The 481-nt window shown below is 43.7% G+C and overlaps 1 pseudogene; it reads left to right on the top strand.

The window, feature by feature from the left end:
• On the top strand, positions 1-111 carry LOC129114589 (5S ribosomal RNA; annotated as a pseudogene; the record flags this gene model as incomplete).
• Positions 112-481: the final 370 nt, after the last annotated feature.

Here is a 481-nt window from a genome sequence, read left to right as displayed (position 1 = left end):
GCCATACCACCCTAGACACGCCCGATCTCGTCTGATCTCGAAGCTAAAGCAGGGTCGGGCCTGGTCAGTACTTGGATGGGGACCGCCTGGGAATACCAGGTGCTGTAAGCTTTTTCCTCCTCTTTACAAAAGCAGAGGGCGCTGCTGCTTTTTCAGTGGACACCGACAGGGTGGGAAGGATATAGCTAGATCATGACTTGCCGGTATAGAAATGACACAAATCCAGTTAAATGATGGCTTTCATCATTCCTAAGCTCATCGATCATTTTCTTTTCAATTTTATGCTAACGTATTCTACATTTCAACAGTAAATATTAATATTTTTACTGCACTACATTTGTGATCCTTATAGCCACTTTGTACATTCTGATTTGACATTTAAAAGCTGTGAGTGTGTCTGGAAATCTGCAGGCGCTCCCTGTATAGACGACAGAGCAAAGCGTGGTGATATAGTATCTTTAAAAGGACCTTTGGTAGGCAC

This window comes from Anoplopoma fimbria, unplaced genomic scaffold (genome assembly GCF_027596085.1).
Source record: "Anoplopoma fimbria isolate UVic2021 breed Golden Eagle Sablefish unplaced genomic scaffold, Afim_UVic_2022 Un_contig_5065_pilon_pilon, whole genome shotgun sequence".
Taxonomy (NCBI): domain Eukaryota; kingdom Metazoa; phylum Chordata; class Actinopteri; order Perciformes; family Anoplopomatidae; genus Anoplopoma; species Anoplopoma fimbria.
This window is presented reverse-complemented; position numbering and strand designations above follow the sequence as displayed.